The sequence below is a fragment of the Carlito syrichta genome, unplaced genomic scaffold (genome assembly GCF_000164805.1).
Source record: "Carlito syrichta isolate Samal-C Ts95f unplaced genomic scaffold, Tarsius_syrichta-2.0.1 Scaffold288729, whole genome shotgun sequence".
Lineage (NCBI taxonomy): Eukaryota > Metazoa > Chordata > Mammalia > Primates > Tarsiidae > Carlito > Carlito syrichta.
The window spans coordinates 627,258-641,672 of NW_007232825.1; the positions used below are offsets into that span (position 1 = coordinate 627,258).

At 35.9% G+C, this 14,415-nt stretch overlaps 1 protein-coding gene across 1 annotated transcript in view; it reads right to left on the minus strand.

Annotated features, from left to right (window-relative positions):
* NCKAP5 (NCK associated protein 5) overlaps positions 1-14,415 on the minus strand; it is an 847,991-nt gene that overhangs the window by 455,258 nt on the left and 378,318 nt on the right. The window lies entirely within an intron of this gene.

Sequence of the window (14,415 nt, forward strand, 5' to 3'; positions counted from 1 at the left end):
AAAACATCACAACATCTACACCAGTAGAGACTAGAGTACAAGAAAATCTCACAGGCTCATCACCCAGCTTAAGTATAACCAACTCCTAGCCAATCAGGTTTCAACATAACTCCTGATCCTACTTAAAGCAAATCACACATCATATCTTTTCAGTCACATTCACATCAGTTTGTATATTTAGAAAATAAGGACTCTTTTAAAAAACATAAACCATATATTATCACACTTAAAAACATGAACTATATTAAATAATCAAGGAGTACACAAATCTTCCAACCATATCTTCAAATTGTCTCTTATGTTTTCTTCTTCACAGTCTGTTCAAATCAGGATCCAAATAAAGACCGTGCAATATCTCGAGACTCTTCTTAATCTGTAAGTTTTCTCCCCATCTCTTTTTTATTCCTTGCAATTTATTTATTGAAGAACAAAGGCCATTTGACCTGGAGAATTTCCCCTAGGGTGAATTTTGCAGAATATAATCTCATAATGTTTCCGGTAAATTGATCATTATCTCTACAGGCTTGGTAAGATTCGGCTTATTTTTTGGCAAGACTGCTTAATAGGTGGTGCTGGGTATTTCCATAAGGAGACACATAATGTCTAGTCTCTCTCTGTTGTCTTAGCAGTCATTAGCGATCAGTTATTTCATTAGAAGTTGCGAAATATATCCTAGTATATTCTAATTATATCATTCTTTCTCTGTTTATTAGTTTAAACACCTTATAAAGGGAAACTTTCCCCTTAAAAGTGATTTTGTTCCTGAAGACAGAGCAAATGCTTTGTTATCTTTACTTATCAATTTTGAAAATAGTTGCGAAATATAGCCTAGTATATTCTAATTATATCATTCTTTCTCTGTTTATTAGTTTAAACACCTTATAAAGGGAAACTTTCCCCTTAAAAGTGATTTTGTTCCTGAAGACAGAGCAAATGCTTTTTTATCTTTACTTATCAATTTTGAAAATAACAAGTTGGTTTTCTAGCATTCGCTAAAGGTTTTGTTGTGGTTGTTTTGTATTTTTATGAATGAAAGAATTTAAATGTATTTAATGTGTTTTAATACTGCAATTAGTATTCTTATTGATGCACAAGTTAAATCATATTTGATTGGTGACTTTTCAAACTGGATCTGAAGTCCTTTTAACAACAGTCTCAAAATAACAATACCAACACTACTTCCTAAAACATGACTACCAAAAACAATTACATTTTGTGTATATTTCTTTTTGTTATTAATATACATCCCACAATAAATGTATAAATGTCCATTTACTTCAAATGATTGTTTCCTGTGTAAATCTGCCATCAATTAAATTTACAGTTTTCATCAACTAAATTTCAATTTTGGGAAATTTTAAAATGAAACATTTGTTACAATTATTACTAAATACATATGTATTTCTAAGTCAATTCCTCAAAACAAGGTTTATTCAGAGAACTCTAGTTTCTATTCGTATCCCAAGTCTATTTATAGTTAAAATTTTTTAAATTCTTTCTTCATCCTTCCAAATATATCTCTTTCCATATATTTGTTTATATGCATGCACACGCACACACACATGCAAATTCCACTTCCTTCTGAGGTAAATTATGGTACAATATATATACGCCCTTCTCTAGTTGGTACTTTTTTCTTTCCCCTGTCGATTGATGACTTTATTTGATATAAAAGGAAGGGAAACATTAATTGAAATATTGAAAATAAGAACACCTAATAAACACTTTTTGAGAAGTAGTATAGTGAAAGGCTGTTTGACTCCATAAAGCACCATATTTACATATAGCATTCACTTCAAATTTAACTGAAGATCAATTTTATCAATTAAGAGTTCATTAATCAAGTAATTCTGAAAAAGGACATACTAATATTTGAATTTAATTATTATGAAGGTTTTATATGTTTTAGAGTGAGTTGGTTTGAAAGCATGCCTAAAATAATTTTTGTATCTTATGCAAAATAAGAAAAAATTGTCAATCACACAGAACTTATCTTAGGCAATTAATACATACACTTACAGATTCTCAAAGACATCAGAAGAAAAACTTCAGTAAAGTAGTATATAACTAAAATGATATATTCTGCTCCAAAGATAAATATTGTATTAAAGCAAATAAAATATTTTTCAGAAGTTTAATGTTGATTTTTGTTGTATACAATATAAAAATAATCTCAAGGAACAGACAAACCTGACTCAAATCCATACTCTCCATTTAGTGTCTGCGTGACCTTTTGCAAATTGTTTAATTTCTCTGGTTTTATTTTTTTATCTATAAAATATGGATGCTAACAGTTCCACATAGGATTATATGCAATGAGATTACATGTTTAAAGCATGCAGAAAAGCAACAGCACAAGGTCAATACCAATAAATATTTGCTCACTTGCTCTTTTGTAGGTAACACAAACAGAAACAGGAGACAGTATAGAATAATGGTTAAGAGCCAGGCTAAGTTTCAACATCAGCTATAACACAGTCAGTTGTATGAAGGTGGGCAAGTTATTTAACCCATATTCACCTCAGTTTCTTCATGTGTAAAGGAGGGATATCTTCCTAAGAATATCTTCCACGGAGGATTCTTAGAATTAAATTCATGTAATATAATAGCTCCTCCATGAGAAAGGGACATTTATCTGTTTCATTTCGTTGCTATATCCCTGGTACTAGAATTATACTGGCACATGCTAAGTTCTCTTTAAATTTCGATAAAAAATAAATGAGTTAACTGTATGACTCTCATGTATCTTATGTTTAAAGGTCATTGTGGAAGTTTCAAGTTGCTACTTTTCACATCCAAGTGTTCTCTCCTTGTGCATTTAGACTTAGTCCTTTGGCTCTCAGATTGTATTAAATGATGAATATTCTCACTGTCAGTGTAACCTCCAAGGTCCTGGCCTTTCCTGAACTGGGCTTTGGGTGCATTGAGGCAGTAACTACAGCCTTATTACTCACCCAGTTCTTTACTCAAGAGAGACTGCTTAGAAAATCTGGGTCTGCAGAATCTCAAAGCCATTCAAATCTATTAGAAAGACCTGTAGGATATTTCCTGATAACATATCGTGTGCTTTGGTGATTGTTTCTGAAAAGGCAATAGACTTGTAAGCGCTATATGTGTCATGCATATTGGAAGTATACTAAATATATTACTACTTCACTGGGGACTCTCTTGACAATAATGTGAATTGCTGAGGGAATAGAAATCAATTCTTAAAGTGTTTCTGACATCAAAGGTGACCGCTGAGCTTCAGGAAAAGAGTTCAAAGTAAGATTGACTTCATGATTGAGATATTCATAAGACCAACACTGCACAGGTAGAGGCATTCTTTTATTGCACAAAATGCAAGAGAATGATGTGTTCCAGATTCAGATGTCTAGTTTGCTTAGATGAGGGCCTTGAAGAAAAGGAGCTTTAGCAACACACATTGTGAATACCATGTCTTCAGGCCTATCTTTGTATTCTGTTCTCTCAAACTAAAATGCCCTTTCTTCGGTTCTCTATTCAATCCTCCTCACCTGCACAGGCTTCAATATCATCCCAAATGAACCTCTTTCTGGTTCACAGAGATTTTCTTCGATCATTTTTTTCTTTCTGTCTTATAGTAAATATTTGATTCCAACCTGAATTATTTTCACATGTAACTCTTTTTTTAAAACCCTAAGAGCTGTAGGAACAGGGAACACAACTTCTTTTTGTTCCTTCACTAATGCTTAGCACAGAGTCAATCCAATTTTATCACTTTTGAAGAACTGTCATACTTTAGTTTCAGTAGTGTCTGCCAAAAATATCTTAATTTTAATGCAACAATACTATCGGAATGGAAAATTTGTTTGAAAATAGGATAGAATAGAAAGTTTAAGATTAATTAGCTCAATATGATGGACCAAGTTGACTAAATGCCATCCATTGGGAGGGCTTATGAAATGGTAGATTAAAATAGCAGCATGGTCCCTCTGAAAATAGTACTTTATTCATTTGCGTCATCATTTATTGAACATCTACTACATACGAGACTAAAATCATAAGAAGCTTACATTCTACAAGGAGGAGACACATCATATGCAGGTCCAAAATGCTAGAAAAAATAGTCATGTGATTAAAATCTCTACAGAAATCAAGTGAGGAAAGTAGAATATTATAAAAGGCATCCGGGAGATGGGGAATCATTTAAAGCTGGATTTTGTTGGCTAAATACTTATTGCCCAAGTGAACAGCAAAGGGAAAATTGGGGTCATCTTAGCTAAATTCAAGGGCTACTCAGTCCATTTAATGCATGCAATTGGAATTTGATGGTGGTCTTGGTGTTTGAAAGCACTGACTCAATCACCAGCCCAGGTGGTTTGATAATGCAATAAGAAAATGTCTAAGCAAGTAAAGACCATAGCAGAGGCACCAAAGACAAAAATATTAGGCCTTCCTCATGAACTCTGAAATGGAAAAATGATGGGTGTCCAGGTTCTCTTTTAATTTGACATAATTCCATTTATCCCTCTGGCTCAAGTTTCTCTTGGGAATATTCTTAGTGGGGTGATAATAATTAAGTTTAAGAAATACTGTCAGTGGCAGAACATGTAAATCTATGATCAAGGTTAAATTCTGTATGAAATACAATTGCTTCTAATATCATTTAACACTTTACTTTCATTATGAATTATAAATCGCAAAATGAATGAATGAGGGAACAGACAGAGCACATGGCCAGAAGTCATAAGTCCTGAATTCTAGTTTTGGGTCCATTTAGCCATGTGACCATTAGCAAGTGACCTAATTTTAGAGCTTAATATCGTATTTTTTAAAATTATATTACAATATGTTCTCCCTACCATGTGTAAGGTTATAGTGAGAACTGAATGAGATAATATGCTGAATGATTTGAGAAACAAAAAAATGAAAAGTGCAGTCGCTTTTGTAACCATGTTAAAGTTAATATTACTAAAAATGCTTATTGTAAGACATTAACAGCAGCCAGATGTGGTGGCTCATGCCTATAATCCCAGCAGTTTGGGAAGCAGAGGCAAGAGGATTGCCTGAGCCCAGGAGTTCAAGTCTAGCCTGGGCAACTTGGTGAGACCTTATCTCTACAATAAATCAAAAAATTAGCCAGGCATGGTGGCATGCACCTGTGGTTCCCGTTACTTGGAAGGTTGAGGCAGAGGGATCATCTGTGCCCAGCAGGTGGAGGCTGTGGTGGCAGTGAGTATGCCACTGCACTCCAGCCTGGGTGACAGAGTGAGACTCCAACTCAAATAATAATAGTAATAATAACATCAACAGCAGCAACAACTTGAAATGGCTATAGAAATTAAATATGGAAAAAGAAACACAAATGTCTGTCTTGAGAAAATGGCATGCTGCTGTTTGCTATTGCTCTAAACAATAGGTAAAAACCTTTGCTCAGGAGAAATGTGAAAAGAATTCTGAAACACAGTTTAATGAAAACTACAACAAATTTCTTTTGTCAGAACCCATGGCTTCAGAATAGCTAATTCTCTACTTTATTCTCAGGAAACATTCTTAAAAGCTCGAGGCAGTTTGTTAGCAACAGATGTAGACATTTCTAAACAAGGACCATCTTAACTGAATTATTTTTCACAAATTAAACAAAGGATCCCAGAGAACAGTTCCAAGTGTTTACAGCCAGTACTCAGAGATATACTCTGTGGGAATGCCATTCTTTCAGTGCACTGCCTATGGACCAAAAGGTAAATAGAATAACAATCTATACTACTGGGATTGCTGCTTTAGCCTCTGCCCCATATGTGACCATAGAGAGACCGGTATAAATGTTATCTGAGGTTCATAAAACACTCTCTGAGAGTAAACTTTACCCTACGGGAAGTAAACTTTTAATGCGCCAAATTCCATTTAGTGCCCTGCGGAAAGGAATTCTGCAACGAGTATTCTGAAACAGGCACCTCATCTTTTATAGGTGAGCACTCTATCATAAAAGCCCAGGAATGAGAAATCAGGTCTTCATCCTCCCAGGCCATCATGTTTTATAACTCTAAGAATGATGACTATTATCAAAATTTTAAAGATACCTAGAAATGGCCATTCTGCCACCTCCCTTGCAAGCAAATTTCTATCAAAAACACACTATCAACAAAATTCATCCATATGCTTAACCTAAGTCTAGTACAATTCTGGTTGCATCTTTCTAATTTAATGAATAAATAAATATTCATTTATGCATTCTTCAACCAACAAATACGTATTGAATGCCTATGATGGCAAAGGTCATTGGTAGCATACTAGATGAACAGGAATACAAAAAATATTTTCTGCCCCTGGATAGACAACAACCTTTAACTCCTTACTTACATCATTATTAGGAGCCCTGTATTAAAACAACTGACAATTCACAGAAAATACCAAGGCTAGAGGAATGTATTAAACAGTCTCAAGCATAGTAATCAACAAAATTTAGACTGTGGGAAAGTCTACAAGTAAAACGTTCTAGGTTCTTCAACACTTACATATGTACATATATAAAAGGAAAGGACGGGTTCATATATATGGAAAGAATTGGAGGCTGAGGCAGGCAGATTGCTTGAGCCCAGGAGTTCGAGACCAGCCTGGGCAACATGGTGAAAACTTGTCTCCACAAAAAATAAAAATAAAAGAGTAGCCAGCATGGTGGCATGTGCCTGTAGTTCCATCTACTCAGGATGCTAAGATGGAAGGATCACCTGAGCTCAGGCTGCCGTGACCCATGATCATCGTGATCATACCACAGCACTTCAGCCTGGGTGAAAGAGTGAGATACCGACTCAAAAAAAAAAAAAAAAGGAATGTATTGACAGTAACCTGTAGGTTTAAAGAAACAATATATATATTAACAAAGGAGCAAGATAAAGTAACTGTGTGCACATAAAAAATAAAACTATTAAAAACACAGGGAGATTGCTGCTATAAAGTCATGATAGCAGTTACTTCTGGGGAAAAGATGAAGCTGAGGTTGGGAAGAGGTACCTGGAGGGGACTCTAGGTGTCTGGCAGATTGTTCTCTTTTGGTTACAAACGTCTTCACCTCTGAATAAGTCATTAAGCTAAACATTTTTTGTGGTTTTCTGTATCTACCTATGTTTTATTTTTCAAGAAGGATTTATGAATGTGGAACAACTAAAATTCCTATACACTGGTAGTGAGAATGAAAATCAGCATAGCTATTTTGATAAACAGTTTGGCAGTTTCTTATAAAGTTAAACCAATGCTGACTCTATAGCTCAGTGGTTACACTCTAGTTATTTGTCCAAAAGGAAAACACCCTAAGACCTAGACATGAATGCTTAGAATAGCTTTAATCATACTCAACCAAAACTGAAGGGAATCCAAATACCCATCACTGGGTGAATGAAGAAGCAAATAGCAGTATATCTACACCATATTATTTAGCAAAAAGATACTATTTAGCAATAACAGGGAATGAACCACTGATCTATGCAACAAAATGGACTTATCTCAAAAGAATCACACTAAGTGAAAGAAACCAACACAAAAAAAGTTAGATACTTTATAAGTTTTTTTATAAGTCTTTCTGGAAACAGCAAAACTATAGGGAGGCTGAGGCAGGCAGATTGCTTGAACCCAGGAGTTCAAGACCAGCCTGGCAGCATAGCAAAACCTTGCTCTACAAAAAAAAAAAAAAAATTAGCTGGGTGTGGTGGCACACACCTATAGTTCCAGCTACTTGGGATGCTGAGGTGGAAGGATCACCTGAGCCCAGGAGATCCAGGCTGCCATGAGCCATGATCATTGTGAGCATGCCACTGCACTTTAGCCTGGGCAACAGAATCAGACCCACACCTCAAAGGAAAAACAAAAACCTATAGGAGAGAAATCAGATCAGTAGATGCCAAGGGTTTGGGCTATGGGGAGGAAACTGAGAACAAAGGAAAACAGAAAGAACTTGTCAGGGATATGGAAATATTCTATATATCGATTGTGGTGGTGGTTAAATGAGGGCATATGCTTGTCAAAACTTATCAAACTGTACACCTAAAATAAGTGAATTTTCTCTAAACCTGACCAAAAAACAAAGCACCCATTATTGAGAATAGGAGTGAGTTTAGTTTCCAATTTTAATTTATTCTTCTACGCCCCACACTTATTTTCTTAAAAGAAAAAGTGTGTTGGGCTGGGGATGGTGAAACATTAGAAATTATAATAGGTCATTGAAAAAATATTTAAAGGAGAGACTAAATTGCTGGTGTTTTTATTGATGGCTGTTGTTTCAGAGAAATTGTTTAAAAGTGAAAACAATTCTGGTTGTCATAAAGTTTTCCCTGTTCAGGCTTTTTCCCAAACCAGTTCCAATAAATCCTAAAGTGGACAACATCAGAGCCAAGAGCAATAATGGTTATGTTCACTGCAGAGTATCTTAACTTCTTTTTGCCAGTCAAGCTCCCCAGTATTTAATTTCAGCTGTCCTCAACAGAAATTTTTCATCTAGGCTTGGCAGTTTTCTAATCTCGACGTCTCCAGAGTCAAGTAAGCAAGATAGACGTGGCACAAAATCCAGTCCCATAGAGCCTTGCTCTGATTACTGGCGTGGACAGTAAGAGAGTCCACTTCAAGACCTCAGCATCAAAGTTGTTGTTAGAAATTTCAAGAAGGCCTGGTTGCAACTGCAAAATTATTACTTCACTCAGTAAATACATGCATTTCATTTCGAATGCACTGCCTTTTAAAAAACATAAAAAGCATTATAAAACTATAATGCAACTCAAATTCTTCATCTCACAGATGAGTAATTGAGACCCAGAAGGGTCAAATTACTTAGCCAGAGTTATTAAGCTAGTCAGAGGTAGGCTGAAACCAGGACCTAGATAACCCATTAAATAGGATAGTGATCTCTGAAATGAAATTATAACTATACTCTGTATTAATACTGCTTTCCATCCCAGGGATGAATAATAGGCAAGAGAACTTTCATGCTGTCTACTCAACAACATACAGTTCTTTTAAGAGTTTAAGAAGACACGTGTGGCAATGTGATCATTTCTTACACAAAAATAGAACTATAAAGGAAGAAAGGGATAGTTAACATTCAGTAAGTGAGTATTTGCCCAGGGAACTGAAAATGGCTGTTCTTTCCAGTTCTCTACACGATTGGTTTTAGCCTCCCTATGCTGGGCTCCAGTGAGAACTTACATGCTAGATCACTAAGATATAAACTTCTGACATCACAATATGATCCATATTATGTTAACCAGGCATGTTAAAAGATGCCATTTAAAATCTTTTCTTCCACTTCCATCTGTTGTAATTTGAAGAAAAATTATCCTTGAACCAACGTTGTTTTGCCACTTGCAACTTCTGGTAGATTTACACAGAGCAGGAGATGAGAGGCCCCCATTTTTATGAAAAGTCTTAGCCAGAAATATTGCTGATGGTGTGGAAACAGCAATTCCAAATCAATAGAAAATAGCCCTCTGTATTCATCAGGAGGAAGAGGCACGCAGGAGAGCTGGCCTCTGAGACAGGCTAAAGTTGATGAACAGTCTGAGATGGGAACAAATGCAGAAGAGGAGCAGGAGACCTCTCTGCTGATGCTTGTCCAAAGGTCAGTTGACAGCTTTTCTCATCCTGTTATGTTTTACTCATTCTAAAGAAGCAGAGAAAATGTGCTTTTAATGTACCAGACAGATACAGAGGCAGAAGGGAGTACGTGGGCAGGACATTTAAAGGCATATTATCTTCTTCAACACACACTTCTATGCCAGGTACCTACAGTCTCCAAATGGGCAGCAGAAAATGAACCCTAGGATTCCATAAAGTCTCTGAGAACTGATAATGTGAACAGCAACCAATGAATGAGTTAAGCTGTAAAACCATCTCCATTTACGACTCCTTGAAGTTCAGCATGCAGCAGACTGCACTTAAGTGCAGCAATCAACTGTGATAGGAGAATCCCCATTACAGTAAGCAAAGAAATAGCTTCAAGGTAGTGCTTGGCTGTGCCCAGGGAGAAGGTCAGAACAGATGCAGAGAAATCCTGGAGATAGGGAATGAAAGCTTGAACTCCATTTGGATGATCTTTAACTACCTTGGCCAGTTACCAGTGGCAAGGCTTAACTGCTCGCCTTATTTAGATGTGCAATGCCTGGTGTAAACACACAAGGAAGATTTCAGGGCTGAAGAAACCAGAAATAAGGTATCTTGATTCCTGATACTTTGGGTGTGATATGGGTTGCTAACTGTAGACAGTTTGCAAAATATGTCTGCCAGGTAATAAATCTGCCAGATCAATTTTAATTGAAAGCTTCAGACACATTGCAGCATAATAAAAATATGCATTATCATTTTTTTATCACTATGTAAGTATTAATTTCATCTGACTATTCATGCCTCAGCATGAAAAAACATTAACAATTATGAAGTTTGGCTGCTCGGGATCTGGACAAAAACCCTCTTTATTTATAGTACACCATAAATATGTCATTTTGTTTAGATATGTACATAAGACTTCCTTGTCTGGATTCTAGTTTTTTTCAGAATTATACTGTGCTCTAATAAGAATGGGCATAACAAACTTGGTTCATACCATTTACATTCATTAATGTAAATATATAGAAGAAAAAAGATACTTTCAAATTAAGTCTATTTCGCAATTGAAGGAGCACTTCAGTAAGGTATTATTTAAAGGCAGGTGGTGGTATCTTAGGGCTGCTTCTTTATCATGTTATTTGGTCATATAAATCAAAGATGCTTTCCAGATGTAATAGGCACACAATAAAATAAAATAAAAGTAGTTGTTGTCTGATAAGAACAGCAGCTTCCAATGATAATCCATAGATTGATTTGACTATTTCCAAAGGAACCAGTTCAAATACATGTGTAAATCATATATGACATACACAATTACATATATGACATCACCACTCTGTACAGAGTTACTTCTCTCTTCATGGGTTTAATTTTTTTTAAATCCCTGTTATTCCAACTCGACATACCAAACTCAGCTTGGGAACATTGTTCCTAAAAGTGCTCCTCGAGGTGAATCTGACTGATGCACAAACACTTTATTAACTCAAGGTGGAATAATGAGACTGGAGCTGAAACACTAATTATCTTTACATACAAAGGAAGACAGTGTCATAATCTCAGTCTCCACCATTAACCTTGGCTGGCTGGACAATTCACAATTCAAACAAGCAATTAGAGGGTTGGGGAGCATAGAGACAGTTATGAAATTTTAGATGGTTACAAAGCCAATCTCCCATAAAATAGGCCCAACCATGTACACCACACAGACAGTAAGTTAAACGATCATCACATCTGGAAAGCATCTTTGATTTATATCACCAAATAACAAGATAAAGAAGCAGCCCTAAGACATTACCACCTGCCTCTAAGTCGTACCTTATTGAAGTGCTCCCTCAACTGTGAAGCAGTCTTAATTTTAAAATATCTTTTTTTTTCTCTGTATGAACCAAGTTTGTTATGCCTGTCTGAATCACCCTCAGTACAGGCAATTTCTGATTTATGAGTTTAGAGCTGATTATGTAACCTCTGAATGCATATCCAATATATTTTTATTGCCCAAACTTTGGACCGTTGCTGATCATTATACCCTACTCAGAGGTCAAGAGGGAGGAAGGGATTGTGGCAGAAGGTTTGGTGGTGACATAAAAAAGATCTACTCATTCAAACGCTTTTATAGATTTTTATCACCTAAGTGATCCCATTACTCATTAATAGAGATAATCACAAATGTTCAGGTTCGCTTGGTGCCTTCAAGCCATTAGGCTCTACACACAGCTGAAACTGCATAAAACCAAGCCCCAGACTACCTCTCCTGAATCACTCATTCTGACACCTGAACTCCACTTCCCATATATATCTAATTGTCCCAGCGTCTTAACTATTCATCCCCACCATCCCATTGCCTCATCTTGTTCCTGAAGCTAAGACTAAGAATCCCCTAACTACTATTTTTAGAGGCTTTCATGGCTACAAGGCCATCCAATATACCAAGAAAACACATTATCCGACCCCATCCTGACCTCAGCACCTTGTGCCTGACCTCAGCACCTTGTGCCTGTCATAGAACAAGTTAAAAAGGCACATGTATATATTCAATTGTTCCCATGAATTTGCAGTATAATGGTTGACTTGAGACCTTTGAGTACTAGAATAGTTCTTATTGCACTTGTGATCGCTTAGACATGGACGCAGCTTTCCTATTTCATATATAAGGAAATTCAATTTTACTTTACTTTTCAGATATAAGTAACATAGCAGAAGTGGTATCACTTGTAATTGATACCATCTTGGGCTACTGTCTACTGTATCCTTCAATATCTTCTATGAAGGGGCCTACGTGATATATTCTGTTATGAATTTATTGCCAGAGATAATGTTTTTCTCTTTAAGAAGTAGCAGTCTTTGACTATAAGATAAGAATTACACATCCTCTTGTGTTTTCCTTTTTATCTTGTCTGCCAGGAATCTTAAAGTTAAATTAAATTCGCATTTTCAGAATATGACTATGATCGTCACATTCTCCTTCAGGGCTTTTATTTTCTGTTTTTCTTTTATCAGTCTTATTACAAACCTACCTTTTATTGTAAGCCACACCACATCCTTTGAAAAAATAGGTTAATTAGCTTAATTTTAAAAAGTAGCCTCATCTCATGAACAATGCTCAAAGTAATTCCACATTCCAGATATCATCATATACAAAATGAACTCGTCAACCCAGAGGACAAAAAGAAGAAAATTATGAATACAAAAGTTTTTAATTCAACATAATGATTTGCATTATATAAAATATTTACATGACCATTTTGGATGCTGATCATGTCCAAGGGTGATTCATTATAGGCATATTCTGTAATACTGAGAATTTTACAAAGACTTAAATTAAAGAATTGTGTGAGTATAACTAGAAATATCTTGCAAACAAAGTTTAAACTACAAAAGGCCATCAGAAATGGTTCAGTGGCCTACTCAAATTATTGTGTAATTATCTGTTATATATGCTTTTCCCACATCTTTTGCTGATTTACCTTAGTTGTCTAGCTGTAATTTGACTTGAACTTTTCAGTTTCAATGAAGTTTTACAAAAGAAAACTGATTATAATGGGAAAAAAATCCTTACAAAAGCAGTATGCAAAAACCAACCACTATTTATTGCACATATAATTATCTTCTCTTTCAGTCTAAGATATAGTCTTGGCTCTCATGAAACTCAAATCTGTATGGGATTGTCATCTGATTTATAGCAGGTGACCTGGCATCATATGAAAATAATTTACTGTGCCATGTGCCTCACGCCACATAAATCAATAGCCTGAATATAGAGACATCTCAATTAGACAGTGCAAGGAAAGAAAGATCTGCCCCTTTCTTTCCCATATTGTTAAAACGGCAAATGTTGCCAAGAAGTGCTTGTTTTAAAGTCACTTTGGAGAAGGAATCTATTATTTCAAGCTGGTTGAAAGACATAAAGTGAGAGTTGCTATCAAACTGAATGAAAAATCAAGCATAAGGTGACCAAAGTAATTGCCTATGAGAGGTGGGATATGCGTTTGTTGAAGTATTGACTGGTACATTTCTGCAGCACCTGTGTATTATCAAGGGCTTGAGGAGTTGAACAGGGTGTAAAATTATGACGCTGACCTCACAGGAGTCATTCATCCTTCCTGTCCTGTTCCTCCAAGAAGCCCCTAAACCAAAGTTGCAAGCATTCATGGTATTAGCCACAATGAGGTAAATCATCTGGAAGCCAAACTTCGGTTTTTCCTTGCGACATATCTAAAAATGAAGCTATCAATATAAAAGTCTCATAATGAGAAAGCTATATTATCCATCACCGAATGGATTCAAAGCCCAGTGAAAAGTTAAAGACAAGACTCACACATTTTGCTCATGAAGATTTCAGTACAGCTTCTCAAATATGATACTGCCTGGGATAACCTCATGAGAGAAAAGTGAAACAAATTATTTTCCTGATTTTATAAGTGGCAAAGTATAGAAATGAAAGCAGATTGTCCTTCACAGAATGCCTATGTCTGGTCCCAGGATTATAAATGCTCTGGTCCCAGGATTATAAAAGTTTGTGGGGGTTTTTCCCGCATGTAACAGAATAGATTTTACCTGATCCCATATTAACTATCATTGGATGCTGAAAGATTCTAATTGGGCTGAGATTAAATCTAAGAGCTACTTTTTCAGAACCCACCTTTCAAATTCTAGTGATGTCTTTGTAAAGGAAGGAAACTCACTGATGTTTTTTCTACTACTACTAAACGTTTCCTCTAAGCCTGGAGTAAGAGCTTACTGAATGATCAGATTTACACTCTATCTTAAAATAGCATTGTGATGACCAGAGAAACCTCATATTCCTGGCTTGCCTTTCACAGGATATGCCTACAGGCCACAACACCACCACAATTCACTGGAAGACCA